This window comes from Trachypithecus francoisi, unplaced genomic scaffold, assembly GCF_009764315.1.
Source record: "Trachypithecus francoisi isolate TF-2019V2 unplaced genomic scaffold, Tfra_2.0 Lachesis_group0, whole genome shotgun sequence".
NCBI lineage: Eukaryota > Metazoa > Chordata > Mammalia > Primates > Cercopithecidae > Trachypithecus > Trachypithecus francoisi.
In genome coordinates, this window is record NW_022681453.1 from 50,663,445 (window position 1) to 50,679,801 (window position 16,357).

The window sequence follows — 16,357 nt, forward strand, 5'->3', positions numbered from 1 at the left end:
TGATGCTTAACGTAGTGAGCAGTTGGTAACCACATAAGCATCAAGGAAAACTAATTAGTTAAATATTTTAAATGTGCTGTGGCAAAATCCTTTAAATGAGTACTTCATAACTATTAATACCACAAAGAGAGCCTGCACCTATTGATTTTTTAAGTCTAAGTATGTTGGTAAATTGAAAAAGTAGGTTAACAGGGAGATTATGGAGTAATTCCAATTTTATGAGGGAACCATCATTCTACCCTCTACATCCACGAGATAAATTCTTTAGCTTGCACATATAAATAAGAACATGAAATATTTGTCTCTCTTTGCCTTGCTAATTTCACTTAACATAATGTCCTCCAGTTCCACCCATGTTATTGCAAATGACAGGATTTTATTATTTACCGCAGAATAATATTACAATGTGTATATAGACCACATTTTCATTATCAATTCATCCACTGATGAACACTTAGGTTGATTCCATGTCTTCACTATTGTGACTAGTGCTACAGTGAACATGGGAGTGCTGATATTTCTTTGATGTACTGATTTTTCTTTCTTTTGGATATCTATCTCCTTTATTTGGGATCATATGATAGTTTTTAGTTTTTTGAGAAACCTCTATACTCTTTTCCATAGTGACTGTACTAAGTTACATTCCCACCAACAGTGTGCAAGCATTCCTCTTTCTCTGCACCCTTACTGGAATCCATTATTTTTTGTCTTTTTGATAAAAGATATTTTAACTGGGGTGAGATGATACCTCATTGTGGTTTTGAATTGCAGTTTTTAGATGATTATTGATGTTGGCAATTTGTGTGTCTTCTTTTGAGAAATGTCTATTGAGATCTTTAGCCCGTTTTTAAATCAGATTATTTGTTGACTTTTTTTTTTTCTATTGAGTTGTTTGAATTTCTTATATATTCTGGCTATTAACCTCTTCTCAGTTGAATAGTTTGCAAATATTTTCTCCCACTCTGTAGGTTGTATCCTTGCTTTGCTATGTGCTAACTAGCTTTTGTTGCATTACATTGGCCAAGCAAGTCACAAAACTAGTCCAAATACAACAGTCACGGTGGCTCACACCTGTTATCCCAGCACTTTGGGAGGCCAAGGCAGGTGGACCACCTGAGGTCAGGAGTTGGAGACCAGCCTGGCCAACATGGGGAAACCCCCGCCTCTGCTAAAAATACAAAAAAGTATCCAGGCATGGTGGCAGGCGCCTGTAATCCTGGCTTCTCTGGAGGCTGAGGCAGGAGAATGGCTTGAACCCGGGAGGCGGAGGATGTAGTGAGCCGAGAACACGCCATTGCACTCCAGCCTGGGCAAAAAGAGTGAGACCGTGTCTCAAAAACAAAACAAAAAGCAGTCAACAAAGGGATCTCACTTCTTGATGGAAGAAACTGCAATGTGACATGGCAGAGGGCAAAGGAAGGGGTAAAGAATAGCGGTCCTTTTTGTAGTCTGCTCCTCTAGTAAAAAGCTAAATTCTGAGAAAACAGACTAAATATAGAAACTCGAATTGTGAATCCAACGCAGAGAAAAAGGCTGACTAAGTCATGAGTGAGTATCAAAAAAAAAGACTAAGGTTTTCAAGTTCTTGAGGCATACTTGTGAGATTCCTATCTGAGGTCCTTCATTTTCTAACTACAGAAACTTAAATAATGAGTCAATATGAATAAAAATACCTTGTGTCCTTTAAAATGTGGGTAATAACTATGATTCCCTTCTTTGTTGTTGTGAGAATAAAGCAGGATTACTTTTTTAAAAGTTCTTCACAGAGGCGTCACATTGCAGGTGCTTCATGAGTGTCTAGAGTAATTCACTAACTTGATTAGGATTAACTTTGCTGTAGTTACTAGTGAATCACATTGTACAAACTAATGAACTAGAAAATAGAATCAAAGAATCAATACAGTGGAAATAAGACTGAAGTTGAAGATATCTAGCCGGGATCATGGATTCTAGGTCTGTGCAACCTTAGGCAAGTCACAGTATTTCTCTAGACTTGTGTCGTTTCTAAGAAAATGATGCTTCTTCTTGGAGCTGAAATGTCATTCTGCTCTAAGAAAATTACAACCAAGAATGTTCCTTTCTCATTTTCACTTTCCAAATTGTATTTCCGCTTGCAAAACAATATTGTATTCTTGTATCAGAGAGTTTTAGGGCAAACAAAGATGATCAAGTGAATATTTGAGTGTTTGGGAAAGGAGTGGACCAGAGTGAGGAGACCCTAAATTATCACCCCAGTTGTTAAGTAGCTGAGAAGGACTCCACACATTATGAATATTTCTGGTTATCAGGCCTGTCTGAAGTTATTCCAAATAATGTTTGTTCTCAGTTATAGCGATGTGTGACTAATTGTTAGTGTGCATTCTTAATGAGCATGTATCACATTTAAAAATAAAATATTACTTAAAAATACTACAAATAAAATTACACAACTTTGAAGCTGAGTTCTGTTAAGTAGCTGATTGTGTGAGTTATATAAGAATATGAGATATAACCTAATGTACTAATGCACCTTCTAGTATCTATCCTACACTGCTGCGGTTAGCACCAGTGGCTCCAAATGACAAGAAAGTGTCATGACATCAAACAGTAGGGCAGAATTCCACCAAAGAATACTGAACACTTTTATTAGGAAAACAGGAAAAGGAAGAAAAAAAGGAAATAGTGGCAGTTTCTTTGGACAAAATCTGGGTAAAAATTACTACCCTCAGGGTAGAAATTTTCTTAAATTGGGAAATCATACCTCAAGCTGAGAGCTTGGCATATTTGTTCACAAACCTATTAACTTCTCTATAGCTTCCCATTAAACATCACAAGTAGTTTATTCCCATATCATCTGGGCAGTGGGCCAAATTTTGCCTTGAATTTCTCATTCCTATATTTTCTTTGGCCGTTTTACTGATCTTCATGAACTTTCTTTTTTTCTTTTTTCTTTTTTTATTTGAGATGGAGTCTCACTCTGTCGCCAATGCTGGAGTGCAGTGATGCGATCTCAGCTCACTGCAACCTCCATCTCCCAGGTTGAAGGGATTCTTCTGCCTCAACCTCCCAAGTAGCTGAGATTACAGGTGCATATCACTGTGCCCAGCTAATTTTTGTATTTTTAGTAGAGACACCTTGACACTATAAGTGAAGAGGTCACCTCAAAATATACAGAGTCAAAAACAGGCTTCTGAGGAGGTAAATGTGTTTTAAATAAGGAAATCTCCATTATAACTTCAAAAATGTCATTCATTCAGAAGGTAAATCAACAGGAAAATAGACCTTGAACAAGTCTCTTTTTCATGTCTATTTAAATAAGAATGCTGTTGAATTTGTGGTGCTAATAAAATAGTTTAAAACTTATAACATTATTTTCTGTATCCAAATAAGTGAAAATATTTTTTAATATAATTTAATATGGTTTATACTGAGTTAGCTCTGAGGATGCTAACACTCTCTAATACTTTTCCCCCAAATGTTGATATATTTGTATTTATTCTATATTAAACATTCAAATAGTGTTTTAAAATGATATCCATAGTGTCATCCAAAAACCCACCACATAATATTTTAGTCTTTATTATAATTTCAGTTATGTGGAAGTTAAACATATGTGACTATAACACTTTTTTTAGATTGTGGTTTACAAAAAAAAAATCATTCCCCTATTGAATAATTCTATAGGTTTATATTGGCAAAATCCATGTTCTGCTCACTTGGGTCCAGCCCCCATTAAGCCTGTAGTCCAGTGGAAGAAGAGTTCGGTAAACTCTTAAAACTGAAAACTTAACGTGCAGTGTAATAGTTCTATGCTGGGGTCAACATAGTGTATTACAATTGCATATTGCAGGGTCCTCTTATTTGAACTTAGAGGGTCAGAGAATTTCCAGGGAAGGTAACATGGAAGGTAATATCTGACAAATCAATAAAAATCAGCCAAAGAGATGGAACAGAATACTTCATCTCAGTAAGCATTATATGCAAATGTATAGAGGCAATAAAAGAGTTGGCATTCTTTAAAGAAGTAAGAATTCAATGAAACTAGAAGTTAGAATTCCTGAAAAGATGACACGGAGATTGGCAATAATAAATCTGGAGTGGTAAGCCGGGGTTTCATCATGGAAGTTCCTTTTTATCAAGTTAAAGAATTTGACCTTTCTCCTAAGAGGATTGGAATTCTACAGAAATGTTTTAAATAAGAAAGCAGCCTGGTTAGGTTCACATTTCAAAAAAATCATTTCAGTGAGAATAAAGGATGATAGACAAATGAGAGCAGCAAAGATAGAGGCTGAGAAACTCATTTGGAGTCAGCTATAGTGGCTCCAGGTGAGAGATACTATTGGCCTCAACTAGAATACCTGTAAGTGGGGATGGAGACAAGTAGCTGGAATCATCATATTTTTAGAAGATTAAATTGAGAGGGCTTCAGATTGGATGTAAAGGAGGGTGAGGATCATGGGTTAAGGAAGCTAACTAGATTTGTGAGATCTGTAACAGTGATGGTTGATTCCTCAACCGAACTAGGAAACATACACTAAATATGGCAAGCGAAGGTAATGAGATCATTTGGTGGCATAGTAAGGTTTTCCTTCTGTAAGATTTCAAGTGAGATGGCTAGCAGAAATTTGTGCATATGGATTATGAACAAAGTCCTTTTCAGGAACAAGATCTGAGCTAGAGATATAAACTTTGAGACTGTCAGCAAGCAGATGGTAATTAAACATATGGGAGTAGATAATCTTACTCAGGGATGATATATAAAGGAATGATTCTCAAACTTTGGGGTCAGATTAATTACCCAGGAAGCCCAATAAAATTCAGAATCCTGGGTACCAACTCCAGAGTATTTCATTGAGTAGGTGTAGAATGTAGTTCCCAAATCTGCCTTGTTGGAAAGCAGAGCCCCACCCAATGGTTCTGGTAGAGAAGATATTGTGACACCACTCTGAAATATAATGAGAAGAGGATTTTGCATAGCGTCCTGAGTAGTATCAGAACATAAGCGATGGACAAAGAAAGAGGAACCCAGAAAGAAGACTGCAAAAAAGCAACCAGAGGTATTGAAGGAAAACCAGGAGAATAAAACATTACAAATTCTGTAAGAAAATAGTGGATACAAGAGTGGTGAACAGGGTCAGAGTGCTGAGAGATAAAGTAAAGATAAAGGCTAAAAACACCCACTGGATGTAACAAAAAGGAGGTCATCACAAAGTTGGCGAGAACAATTTTGGTAGAATTATGTGGGCTGAAGCCAGATTGCAGTGGGCTGAGGGTTGAATATGAGATGAGGATAAAGAGACAAGAAGCAGAGGCAAAATGTTATAAAAGAAGTTGGGACTAGAAGGGCAGGAAGTCGCTGCAGCAGAATGTGGACTGAAGGGTGAGATGTTTTTAGTAGAGAAACGACTTGAGTGAATGTGCTATCTCATACCTGATGTGCTCCATCCCTAATTTCATTTTAAAGTTTTTGTAAACAGATTCATTGAAGTATAATCTACATATTATAAAATTCATCTGTTTAAAGTATACAATTCAGTTTTTTTGTTTTTTTTTTTTGAGACGGAGTCTCACTTTGTCACCCAGGCTGGAGGAGAGTGGTGCCTCCTTGGCTCACTGCAACCTCCGCCTCCCGAGTTCAAGCAATTCTCCTGCCTCAGCCTCCCAAGTAGCTGGGATTACAGGCATGTGCCACCATGTCTGGCTAATTTTTTAGTATTTGTAGTAGAGATGGGGTTTCACCATATTGACCAGGCTGGTCTCAAACTCCTGAGTTTGTGGTCCACCCACCTTGACCTCCCAAAGTGCTGGGATTACAGTGCCACGCCCGGCAATTCAATGATTTTTAATAAAATTACAGAGCATACAAGCATCGCCACAATCTAGTATTAAAGCATTTTCATTGGTCCATGTTCCATACACCCATTTACTGTTAATCCACATTCCTACATTCTGCCCCAGGCAAATACACATGCATTGTGTGTCTCTACAGATTTACCTATTCTATACATTTCATAGAAGCCATACAACATGTGGGTTCTTTTGTGTCAGAGTTCGTTTGCTTAGTGTATTGTTGGAGAGGTTCCCTCCTGTTGTAACATATATCAGTGCTTTATTACTTTTTTATTGCTGCCTTATAGTCCATTTTATGGATAGAGCACATTTTGTATATCCATACTTCAATAGATGGACATCTGGATAACTTCCCCTTTTTGACCATCATTCGTGAATGATACTGCTATGAATATTCACATGAAAATCTTTAAGCATAGGTTTTCATTGCTCCAGGATAATTATCTAGGAGTCTGATTGCTGGGTTGTATGTTAAGTTTGGGTTGAACTTTCTCAGAAATGGTCCAACTTCTTTCCAACGTGGCTGCAACATTTTACATTCACGCTCTTTCATCTCTGCCCCAATAAGCACATATTCACTTACCTTTATAACTGCATTCATTTAGTTATCCTGAAGGAAAAAGAACTGTGCCCTCTTGGATAGTGGGGAGCAAAGTAAGGTGCTGCTTTGGGTTCTGTACATTATGGTTAGGCCAGAAATGATGGAAATATGAATTAGCACCAGCCTGCCCCCTAGTGGTGGTCTAGACTGCTGTACTGTCAGCCTAAATCCATGGGGCCAAACTTCCAAGCGATCTACTCTTTCCTTCACACCCTCTGTCACCCTACCTCCATCTTTTCTTGCAAAGACTAAACAGTGGATATGCTCAAACAAATTTAGAAAGTATATAGTGCGGTGCAGTGGTTCACAAGTATCAGTCTACTAGTCATACCTACCAGAGATATGGACACCTACTCTCATGTGTTTAAGCATCACCTGCTGGGGGACTTGAGCAAAGTTACTGAACTTCATGTAGTAAGCTCTGTTGTTTCTGTAACTCTACAGTGAGGATTATGATAATACCAGGCTTAGTTATACTGCAATGATTCAATGAAATTTCATAGGTAAAGCACCTAACACAGTTAAACCTAGAGTTGGCATTCAAGACAAAGTAAGTGTTCATATTTTATGATAGTAAAAGTGGTCACAAGTGTAGTCAAATGCTACAATGACATTCTATTTATAAAATTGTTTTTTTACCTGTTCTCATTTGCTTATATCTTATGTTTATGCTCTCTATTTAAAAGTAAAACTTCTTTGAATTTAGAACTACTGTTGACTGTATTTATTTGACAGTCTACAGTGTACTGTAGACAATTTATTTGATATTGATAAGAATCACAAAAGTAACAAGGATACTGCCCTTCATTATTTTATAGTAACAATATATCAAGAAATTTGCTAAAGTCTTCCTGTATGTAAAATTTAATGCAGAAAACATTTTTATAAGGTAGGTAAAGATCTCAGATAGTCTGTGTTGGAGAAAATATTTCAGCCACATCTTTCTCGCTGCACCCATGTTCGCTACCGGTTGTGCTGCCAGTGCCAATGGAAATGACAATATCAATTACAGCTAGTTGATAATTGAGAAGTATATAGGCTAGAATGAGCTTTTGTTACTCTTTTGTCAAAGAGAAAAAGTAAGACCAGAAATGGCCTGAATTTGATGATTACTGCAGTCTGCAATTCAGCAATTCAAGATAGTTGCACTCTCCTTCCCAATCCACCCTAACACTTGCATTGATAGCTAAAGTTTGCTCCCCGAAATAGCCAAAGGTTAATTGGAAATTTTATCCATGTAAAGTAAGTGCATAGGCCTTCTTTTGTTTTTCTCTTAACAGTGCTGCAGACTATTTAGAATTTATTCTCTGATGGCAGTTGTTAAGTTACTCATTTTAATGACTGTTTTATAACTTTAAAAGGAAAATTGTTTCCAGGGAAGAGAGCATGCCTCCAATACAGAAATCAGGTATTTAGGGGGAAGAACCATCTAATAAAACACTTTGGACAGCCCATCATAGTGTTCAAACACACAGTTCTAGACGAGAAATAAGAAAGCATTTCTTTGGCCAAATGTGATCTGAACCATCCTGGGTTTTGCCTCACATGCTGTGAGAGACCTTTATTCTCTTGACTATTCAATTATTTTGCCAGGGAGATGTGGGAATTAAAGTAGCAGCAATCATGATAACATGTGTGTTAAGTATCAAAATACTTCGCACTGAACAGACAGAGTTGCCAATTGTATTTTCAACTTGGGTTTACATATGGAAAATATTATTACTATTTCCTTCAATGTCATCCATTTTTAATGGCTCCTATTCCATCCAAATTTTAAGCTGTAAATATAGTCTAGTATTTGAAAAAAAAATCTAAGTAGTACTAATGCCAGAGACCGGAACTAGTTTGTTTGCCAGCAAAATTCGTCTTTAGTTTACATGTATCTAGATGCTTGATTATATGTCCCCAAATCCAGTCATAATTTAGCCCAGAATTTTAGACTAACAGAACCTACGTGTAGATATATTTGTTTGTCTCATGCATTTTAAAAAAAAGAATCTGTGAGCAAGCCTTTAAATATCAAGAGATTCCACAATCTGTATTTGGGATTCTCTTCATAAATAAAAGATTTTAAAATGCTTTCTTATCCCTGAGTAGGACACTGGACAGATAATGCATACTTACACTCTACTATTTGATATTTGTCCAAGACCTCCCAAATACCTTTGGTTTTTGCTTAATATTAGTCGATATTTAATCTACTGAAATATTTTAGTCCATCTTTTTTTTCCCCCTGTAGAAAATTGACTCTAAATTTAAAGCAGCCTTTCTAATGCAATCTGAGCCAAAAGGTATAATTCACTTTAAAGTAATTTGGGGGCAAGCTTAGAAGTGTGTAGGTAGTAGGGCAAACATTTATTTAATTTCCTATACTACCATAGAAACGACAATAACTAACAAACATTAAATACTTATTCTATGTCAGGTGCTGAGGTTTATATACATTATCTCGTGTAATTCTCACAACAGGCCATAAAGTAGGTGCTAAATGCTATTATTAGTTTAACAGCAATAACAAAAAAAATTCGAAACCTCAGAGCAGTTATGTGCATTGCCTATGGTAAGGGACTGAGCTAGGACTATCTTCTCTCTAAAACTCACTTCCTCATCACTCACTCTCTTACTCTGTCTTACCTTGACATTATATTCTAAAGTATTTTAAAAAATATATTTAGGTCCAGCACACGCCGTTTATTCCAGCACTTTGGGGGGCCAAGGCAGGTGGGGCCAAGGCTGGTGGATCACTTGAGGCCAGGAGTTCGAGACCAGCCTGGCCAACATGACGAAACCCCATCTCAACTAAAAAATGGAAGAATTAGCTGGGTGTGCTAGTGCATGCCTGTAATCTCAGCTACTCAGGAGGCTGAGGCTGGAGAATCACTTGAACCTGGGAGGCAGAGGATACGGTGAGCTGAGATCACACCACTGCTCTTCAGCCTGGGCGACAGAGGGAGACACTGTTTACAAATAAATAAATAAATAAATGTTTATTTTAAATATAAGTAATTAAAAACATAAAGCTACCTAAAAATGCACATTTATATAAATAAATATTCATCTTCATACTTAATAAAATGCTCACAGAACTCTCTGCTCCTCATCACACCTTTTGGGTCGCAGAGGGTCCTCTTTTATGAATGGCCCATCAAAGGGGTCAGTGTTAGGTAGCATTCTTTCCCAGTATTTTCCTTTTTTTTTTTTTTTTTTGCTACTGTAAATGAATTATGTATGAACCCTGAAGTAATTAGCAAAGACATTGTTGTTCAGCTGAATTTTAAACTAATTAATCTGACCTAATTCCTGTCAAAAATAATTAGGATAAAATATGTCCTCCCTAAGCAACTCTTTGAAGCCGAGACGCTAAAGCACAGTACCTCCTGTGTATGCACTGCTCTAAAATTGAGAGGGCCGTTTATTTAAGTTTTAAAGGAAATGCTAAAATGCTACCTTGTGAATTGCCACCTGGGCATCATCTCCTCCTCCTTGGTTTCTATGTTCAAATAAAGAAAAGAAGTTGAACTAGCAATGGGACTGTAACATGAGTGGTCTCAATGAGCCCTTCACATCACATGGTTTGCAATTAAAACATCCAAACTGGTTAATTTCTCCTCTTCCAAAAGGCTTCCTGCTGAATATGCGTGCCCCGTTTCTCAGCCCGTGCACAGTCTTGCTCTTGTCCCTTAGGCTGGAGTGCAGTGGTATGATCTCAGCTCACTGCAACCTCCACCTCCCCAGTTCAAGCAATTCTCCTGTCTCAGCCTCCTGAGTATCTGGAACTACAGGTGCTTGCCACTATGCCCGGCTAATTTTTTATTATTATTATTATTATTATTTTATTTTTAGTAAAGACGGGGTTTCACCGTATCGATCAGGCTGGTCTCGAACTCCTGACCTCAGGTGATCTGCCTGCTTCGGCCTGCCAAAGTGCTGAGATTACTGGCATGAGCCACCACACCTGGCCCACTTTTCTTAATATAAAATTGATTAAGCTGTCTTCTGTCTCCCCATCCCCTACCTGCCCCAAATAACCTTTTAAAATATCCTTAGTAATATAATGAATTGGGAAAATGTCTCATGTAATAACCAAGTCCTAAGCTATATGTTTCTAGAAAAAATAATTTAGGAAAAGCAAATAAGCAAGCTTTACCCATAGCTGCAGGTTGTCAACAAGTTGAGATGATCATGGGTTGCAGCAACTGTGGAGGTTTGTATATGCTGGTGTTTGCCCAAAGCCTTCACTACTGCTCTGTCATTGTATGGCAGCCTCTTCTGCATGCCCCCTAACCTTGCTCTTGAACATATTACGGAGCTCTTGGGAGAGGAGCGCATTGTGGAGTATATCTATCACATCCCCAAGCAGTTCAGAGTTAATAATTTCCTTATTAAACCTATGAACCCTCCATGTTTTCTAGTCCTCCCTCCCCAACCCCCTTCCAAGTTAGTTTCTAGGCAACCAATAAGCACTGAATTACATTAAGCTCTTTATTTCAAGGCTGCAGTTCAGAATTTTGCTGCATATTTGTTGGCTCATTTATAGAGACTGCAGCATAAAATTCATTAATTCTGTCTAATCTGCAGTACATTAGTGATTTGGTTAGAACCACATCACCTGTACCTGTTTATCATGTTTAAATCACTCAGTGCCATGCTGCTCTTCTTTATGTAGCTTATGCCAAAGATACTGTGAGCTCTAATTTGAAATCACAGAAGCAAGAATTTCCACAATTCCCAGTTCTTGGCTATCATTCAGCACCTTGAGATAGTCTTTTATGAAATTAGAAATTTCAAAATCGCCTTTTTTGAATGGCCAAAATGTCTAACAGCTGACTATTAGTAAGAAAGACCAGAAATGTAAGGTTCAGGAATAGCCTGAAATGCAGTAAGCATTTGCAAAAGGGAGGATATTGTTTGCTTTAACAAACTGAAATTTTGGTGTGAAAGAGAAGCAAGCCTTTGGAAATATTCCTTTGTTGGTATGAGTCAAGGAATTGAGGTTGTAATTTCAAATTTTACCAAGGACAGTGTGAGAATGAAGATTAATCTTCTGGCAGAACTGTTCTCTGTTTTGAATGTTGAATGGTTTGAGATATTCTCTTGAAAACTCTGAGCAAGCACTCTCTCTTTCTATGTGACATTTATAGACAGATCTGGTAAGTCTCTAAGTGTGTAACATATTAAGGTCCTCACAATTGATCAAAAATATGAATTAAATGTTTGTTCGCTCTGTAGTTTCTTAAAACACAAAGCAGTAATCTACACTGGCCACACTAAAATGGTGACTTTGAGAAGACAAAGTAAAATCCTTTTAAAACTCAAACTTGAATCTAATCTCTTTCCTTTCACCTGCTTATAATGTAGCTGAGGCAGGTGTGTGTGGTGTATAGAGCTGTAGAAATAAACTAATTGAATGGTCTTGCGGCATAGAGAGACAGCTGTCCACCAGAGTTGCATGGTAGAAAAACCTTCTAGGAGACCCTACTGTCAAGGAGGAGTGGCCCAGATTAGACAGGGACTGCATCTCCCAGAGGACTTTGCATCTAGAGTTCCCACTTACTGGATTTGCTTCATAAAATATGAGCAGAAGGGAGGTATGTCATTTCCAGGTGTGGCCTACAAGATCTTCTGTATGATCTCCCATGTGACCACCTCTCTCTCTCTTTTTTTTAAATTTTACATTCTTTTATGTCAATAGTTTTTGGAGTACAGATTTTGGAGACATGGAAAAGTTCCTTAGTGGTGATTTCTGAGATTTTAGTGCACCCATCCTCTAAGCAATGTACTCCCATATGTCTCTTTCTTCCCCCTCTGCCCATTGGATATCAGTAACCTCTCAACCTGGGGAAAAGTAAGATGTTTTGTCAAAGCCCCCGTCACCAACGACTGCATGGAGTATCACCTGTCTAGATCCCTGACAATAAAACTATTGTTTATCACTGAGAATTTGGGTATGTCTGTTTAACTGCTTGTTTTACTTTGACTTATACATGTGCCATGCATGAGTCACAAGACAGGATGACTTCAATCAGTAGAACCACAAATATTCTTGACTGCTTACTATGTGCCTTGCAATGCAGATTCCAAGGATTCTATGGTAACCAGACAAGAATGGCATCTTAAAGTAGTGGTAAAAAAACAGACACACTTCAAACTATTGCAATCAATCTATTAATTATATACATGTAATGAAATGCAAAATAGAAATTTAGTACCTATAGAGCATATAATACAGTAAGATTTAAACTACTCTAGGGTTGAAAAATATTTTCATTCATTAATATTTAATATTATTATTTCCAAATGTTAGTTCAGGTGAAAATAAATCTGGATTTCATGTTATACATAGAGAGCTGAGTCCAGAGTAGACTAGTAGAATCAGTAGGTTAAATTGTTTCTTCCTTTCCTCCCCCAGCACCCAGGATTCAGGATGCAACTATAAACCATTTCTTAAATAGTTTTTTTTTTTTTTCCTTTGGAAAAAGGAGGCTGGGCGCAGTGGCTCACATCTGTAATCCCAGCACTTGGGGAGGCCGAGGCAGGTGGATCATTTGAGGTTAGGAGTTTGAGACTAGCCTGGCCAACATGGTGAAACCTCATCTCTACTACAAATAGAAAACTTAGCTGGGCATGGTGGTGCATGCCTGTAATCCCAGCTAATCTGGAGGCTGAGGCAGGAGTCACTTGAACCCAGGAGGTGGAGGTTGCAGTGAGCCAAGATTGTGCCACTGCACTCCAGTCTGGGCAACAGAATGAGACTCCATCTCAAAAAAAAAAAGAAAAAAGGAAAGCACTTAGGAAACATTTCACTTAATTCTTCCTTTCATAGATGAGGAGGAGAAATATATTTTCTGAGCTTATAATGCCATCCATTTTAATATATGGAACATTTAGTGTGGGCCAGGAACTATGCTAGTTACTATTTTTTATTGTAAAATTTAATAGACATATAGTACATTAGTACACCATAAAATATAGGTCAGTGATTTGCCCCCTGAAAAAAAGAACACTCATGTAATATACCTAAATCAAAAAACTGATAATTGCCTGCTCCTGAGAATCACTAAACAGCCTAGCCCAGTTCCAGCTACCTTTCTCCCCACCTACTCCTTTCCTTTTATGGGCATGGCTACTATCTCCCTTTATAGTTTTACTATATTACCATGTATCCAAAAATACTGGGCTTTATTATTTTTTGAAGTTTAAATACATTGAATCTTAATAGTATATATTCTTGTATGTCTATCTTCCTTAACTGTACATTGTGGTTTTTATTCATGCTCTTGTTTGTAGCATTCCTTGGGTCTTTCACATTCTATCCTATAAACATATCACAATGTATTCCATTGTATGGACATTATACAGTGTATCTAGTTTAGTATGAAAGATATTTAGTTGTTTGTTATGAATAGCAGGATTCTACATAATCTTACACCTGCTTCTTGACACACAGGTGCATGCATGTACTTCCAGTTCCTAATTTTCAGACTTTGGTATTATGTTATAGCAGGCACCCATGCCTCTGTACCATTCTCCAAAGTGACTTTCTTATTTTAAAAAGTTGGGAATGGAGGGCTGATATAAAGTAATAGAGTCGGATATACTACACTGGCCGTCTAGTTACAGTACCACAGACGTTTAGTTCAATATTTAATGGGCGAAGCTGAGTTCCATCTGGTATCATTGAAACAAATGACTGGAGAAAACAGATGATCGGTATCCATTTTGGAATGCCATTACTCATTTTTTTATTTGTTTAACCATTTTTAACATGGGGAAGATGAGTATGTTCTTGCTCTCAAGTTTGATTTTACTATTTTTAATGAATTTTTTTCTGACTTTTTGGTCAAGCCAAGTTTTTTCCACATCATAGCATAAGCTGTTCCCTTTGCCTAGAATGTTCTTATTTAAAGCCTTTCATGATTAGTTAGTTTCTTATTATGATAGTTTTAACTTAACTCAGAATTCTCTCTTGAGTATCTTACCTGCCCCAAGTCACTCTTTATTACATTGCCCTTTATATTTGCTATTAGACAATTTATCACTACATGTAGCTATCCTGTTTATGTTTTATTCCTTTTAAATGTTTCCTGGGACCTCCTTTTCTTGCCTTCCAGAAATATAAGGACCAGCAATCTCATTTTTTTTTTTTTTTTTTTTGAGCATGCTCTCTCCAGTGTCTGGAACAAAACATGGTTCATAGTAGGTGTTCAACAAATGACTAATGAAAATGGAAGAAACAAAGGAAGGAAGGAGGGAGGGAGGAAAGTAAGAATGGAAAGAGGGAGGAAGGAAGAACAGAAGGGATATTCATGTAGGCCAAGGAATAAAGAGGCTATCCACTTGATACAATAATTTTGTAATTCTGTACAACAGGTATAAATGAAAGAAAATCTGTGCACTCAACTCTCATAAGGTGACTGCAAGCAATTCAAAATGTGCCAAACCATTAAAGGTTAGAAACAGGCAGGGGACCCAGTGTTTCCACACAGCAATGTAGACTGAAGGCAACAAGGGAAAGCAAGGAGCAGGGAGAATGTGCGACCATCATTCCAATTTTCTATATATCTCCGTGCCAAGCTGTATATACATGAATTACTAACTGCATGACTAATGTGAATCTCAAAGAAAGAATCTGAGTCAAAAGCAACCTCGGGGTTACTAGCCATGGAAACACAGGAGGGAGAGTGTGGTTATTAAACACTGTTGTCAAAGAACAAAGAAGGGCCAAAAAAAGAAGAAACTCAGTAAGCAATGGTTCAGTATTCTGTCGCATTCATTTGAAGGAAATTGGGTGACGTCCAAAGTTTTAATGTGAGCAATATGACTGGATAACCCTGGGAGAACTTGTCATCTTGGCAGGCTCTGAAAAATAGCCTATATGTATAACTATTGTAATAACAGACACAAAGTGTTGATATTTACAAGGGTCTGTAAGAATGTGTAGTAAGATATGTCTAGGAGTGGTCCCCAGAAAATCCCAGAGCAGTAAGAGTCATAAACTGGGTATAAATTCCAGGAGTTGACCAAAGCATTAGCAATAAAATACATATATTTTTGACACACAAAGAGAAGAGAGGCATGGACTCCTGTAGGTAGATTCAATAGGAATGTAATATAATACTTGTGAAAATGTTTAAATATCTACAGTGTCAAATTGACATGTATTAACCCTTGAATTGATAATGGGTTCTACTCATTTAGGTTGTTTTCTTCTCCCTCCAAAGATGGTAACTTTAAGTTTACTGTGTTAGCTGGAACAGAAAGTGACTCATTTTACAGACAACTTGACGAGAATATAAAGTTAGGAAAGGATGGTATGAACTGTGTCTATAAATACCAAATTCCTTTTCTAAAGTCATCGCTGAGGAAATAGTAAAATAGAACAACCCAGGAAGTCCAGGAAAATTATATGGGAGAATAGTCAATAGATTGCAAAGGGGGAAAATATGAGCATTTCTGAGCAAAACAACAACAACAACAAAGTGACTTTGATGTGATGACTATGACACCTAAATGGAGCATAGAATCTAGGCCAGAGAGCCACCTCTCATTTGTGAGAGCTCAGAGAGTGAGAGTTGTGCTGAGTAATTTTGCTTGGCAATGAACTTAATACCTTCTTCTTCTTCCCCCAATTTAAAAAACTGCAAAATTAGATGAGGTAACAGAGGTAGATTATCACCCTTCTAAAGCCAACTTAACATTCCAAGCATTTATATACCAAATTGCAAGCACTCTGATATATGAGAAGTGGAGTCCATTTTGCTACCTTGCAAAAGGAGCTTCAGCTTCCCATTTCTCTTGCCTTGTGGTTCATATGATGAGAACGACCCAGATGGGTTATCCCTGACAAACAAAGAGACCCAAAAGAGTGATACTGACAGCCCAACCCTGACCCACATCTGCCCTAAGAGCTGGCAAGTCCTGTGAGCC

General features: G+C 37.4%; 1 long non-coding RNA gene across 2 annotated transcripts in view; it reads right to left on the reverse strand.

Annotated features, from left to right (window-relative positions):
- Positions 1–12,928, reverse strand: part of LOC117083186 — a 173,042-nt gene extending 160,114 nt beyond the window's left edge. For both annotated transcript variants that reach the window (XR_004436988.1, XR_004436989.1), the window contains exon 1: positions 12,403–12,928. This is a non-coding gene — a long non-coding RNA (uncharacterized LOC117083186). The remainder of the gene's footprint in view (positions 1–12,402) is intronic.
- Between the last annotated feature and the right edge of the window lie 3,429 nt (positions 12,929–16,357).